Below are 3,362 nucleotides of genomic sequence, written 5' to 3' on the forward strand. Positions count from 1 at the left end.
GGGAGACGAAGGTTGCAGTGGGTGAAAAAGTGGCTATATAGGGATATATAGCCGGCAGGCGGGTCCGCCGCCGTTTGCCCGGACCTAGGCAACATGCAGCCAAACAGGGTGGGAAAGCCCTGAGAGGCGATGAGGCTGTCGAGATCGGCCTGCTTCAATTTGCAGAGGATTTCATTCCACCTTTTGGTGGCCTTGGTCCTCCCTACTTCCTCTGATGTGGTCTCAACAACCCTCTTCCCTTTCCCCTTTTGCTTCAATGTCGACATCACCACAGATTTAACACGACGTCTTCGAGAGGCAATAGAGGTGATTGAGGGGCTAGACGAGTCTGAACTATCAGACATACAACTGCAGCAGCAAATAATAGAAGTTTCGAAGCGATGAAAATACTCAATTCAGAATATGAAAGGCAGAAAATCGAAAATTTGCAACAATGAAGATGAAGATAAAAATTTCCTAAGGGCCTGCTTTTATAGGCCCAGGAGAGAGAAAAGTGGTAACTGATGGGATTTCACGCGCCCCCACTCGCAGGTGTAAGCCAACGAGGGCGCGGCACGTGTCCCTAACACTGTTGAAGGGACATAAAAACGTAACGGACCTGCCACGGAGCAGAGACGCGCCCCCACTCGCAGGTGCTAACCAATGCGAGCGCGACACGTGTTCAAGACAGCTGTGTGAGGGGACGTGAAAGGCAACTGTAGCACCTCGAGCACACGAAACGTCTGACATGTTTACGGCGCACGTCACCACCAACTAACCACGTGTTTGGACCCTTCGTTTTCAACCAAATGGATAGAACTTCGCGCAACGATGGAAGCAACCAAGAAAACGACAAAACCCCTTTAAAAGAACAATTCAGTGAGTCTAATATCTATCTTACCGCGCTCGCGCGAGATAAGACACACATTAGACTGAGGGGGCTTGAAGAGGTATGTACCCGCCTCAACACCGAGCAAGGCGGGTCAACCCACAAGATAAAGACATTATGAAGGCACAAAGCCAAAACCTATGCGCATGGCGCAAACAAAACATGCTCAGGCATCATATGCTCGCGCATCACATATGCGCGCGGCGCATCAACGCGCGGCGCATATCACATGCTCGTGCTTATCACATATGCTCGCGCGTCACATATGCGCGCGGCGCACCAGCGCCCGGCGCATATCACATGCCCGTGCATATCACATCTGCGCATGAAATATCTGCGCGTGAGAATAAAGAGAAGACCTCGCGCATCCTCAGGATTGGCGCATATCACGCATGCACATAATCGACCTCGTCCTTATCCAAATCAGGATTAGGGCAACCTTGATTGTGCACGTCAGACAACCTTCCAGAAGGCATCTTTTTAAGGAGTAAGAATATGCTGATGTTGACAGCTGCCAAATGAAAGGTCGACAACTCAGCATGACACGTGTGCTACCACGTGATTACAACCAACGAGAAAGCGCCAGGTGTCCCAGAGGACACGTGGCGCAGTGCGATTGGGGGAGGCCAACGAGGTTGAGCTCAATCAGTGGAAACCCTAGCATTATAAATACAGCATCAACTCCACTTTGATGACACATTCATACTCAATCATTGACAGTTACAAGCAGTGATATCACATTCAATCATATTGAATCACATTCACTCACAGTCAGTTACATACAAACACAATCTCACAATCAGAGGGTATTGAGCTATTAAGCAATACTCTTGAGATTCCCTTACACACATTATTATCTTCTCCACAATATACTGATTCTCACGCCGGAGGGTTACCCCAAAGAGGACCCCTCTGTCCCTTTCTGAGGGGTAAGTAACGGCGCTGTTCATTTTGTAGGTGGAAGAACACAGATCCAGAAGAACCATCGGTGAAATAGCATAATCACACCCGAGGAAAGTAGATCTGCTACCAGTGAGTAGATCCACGTTTCTTCAAATATATTTTATGAAAAAATGAAGTTCTAATTTTGTGTGCTTACAGAAGGTTTAGCTTGCTTGAAATAGATGCATTTGTTTAATCATGTTGTTTCATTTTACAACATCCTGAGGTACTAAACATTTTTAAGTATAAAATCCGTCATCAAAACATTGCATCTCTTCTAATATGAGTATCATCTACTATCAAATACAAAATTCATGTTCATAGGCGGATCCAAAGGGAAATGAGGGTGGGCCAAGGCCCACAGTCCAACTCTAGTTTGTAATGTCCAACCCTAATTTGATAGCTCAATTTTCTTGTTTTAGTTTAAGTGTCTTCCTTACAAAACTTCAAACTCAAAGCTCAAATAATAAAATCTAATCCTAACTGGTTAATTTTCGTGAATCAGTTCTTGCCTCCCAGAAACCGTTCCGATTTCTCATCTCCCATCACGTCGTGTCACCCAACTATCACCGTTGATCCGTAATTTGCCCCGTATAAAAATTTTTTATGTATCCACCTCTGCTGACGCTGCATTTTCTTTAATTTAATTAGAGTACAGTTGAATAAATAAATAAATATCCTAATACCGTGAAAATAAAATTTTATTTGTTTATGATTTTATATGTATGCTAAAATTTTACTCTCCTATAAATAAATAAAAAATATTGTTAAAACATCACCGTTATTTAATTTGAAGATACGCTGAAAGAGGGTTTATGGGAAAACCCTAGTCATCCTCGTCATCTATATAAACACCCTCATACGTCTTATTTTCTTCATGCCGCCATCTTCACTGTCCAAATCATAAACTTCTATAAGTTTTGTTTGTGTTTTTCATCTGTAGGCTTGTTTTCATTCTCTGTGAATAATCCGTCTATATATTCTTGCTCTCTGTTTTTAGTTTGTGAATTATTGATTAAAAGGATAGTGATGGATGTGATGATTATTTCCCCAGATGATCGAATCTGAAATAACTGAGCGCTCTTATTATTATTATTATTATTATTATTATTCTCCTTGCGAGAATAATCCAAGCCAGAAATCTGATCCATCATTTTCCTATATAAAACTTTTTCTTATTTCATAAAATATATTTGTTTCAATTTTCTCTATATAATCAATTAAATCCTTTTGTTGTGGAGAATTGAGGACATCAACTTTGTGTTTCACGTTTAAGTTTTTTTTTTTTTTTATATAAATAAAATATATATTTTACCGATTAGTTTTCCATGTGGTTTTGATAATACATAATAGATTTTTGGGATGTGAATGCTCTTATATGGTTAACCTTAGCCAATATTAGTGGAGTTAAAGCTAATTTTAACTTATGATCTATGATAGTTAGTTATAGTAATTTATTCATAACAAAACCAAAAACGTTTGTAATAGGACTATGGTCATGCAGCCAATAGCTGTTTTTCTGAAAGTAAGTGATTTAATTGATTAGTAAGTT

The 3,362-nt window shown here is 40.8% G+C and overlaps 1 pseudogene; it reads left to right on the top strand.

The window, feature by feature from the left end:
• Positions 1-2,839: 2,839 nt before the first annotated feature.
• On the top strand, positions 2,840-2,961 carry LOC143628464 (small nucleolar RNA Z103; annotated as a pseudogene).
• Positions 2,962-3,362: the final 401 nt, after the last annotated feature.

Source organism: Bidens hawaiensis, unplaced genomic scaffold (genome assembly GCF_021521415.1).
Source record: "Bidens hawaiensis isolate Kalapana, Puna unplaced genomic scaffold, B.hawaiensis_p1.1 tig00004973_1, whole genome shotgun sequence".
Taxonomy (NCBI): domain Eukaryota; kingdom Viridiplantae; phylum Streptophyta; class Magnoliopsida; order Asterales; family Asteraceae; genus Bidens; species Bidens hawaiensis.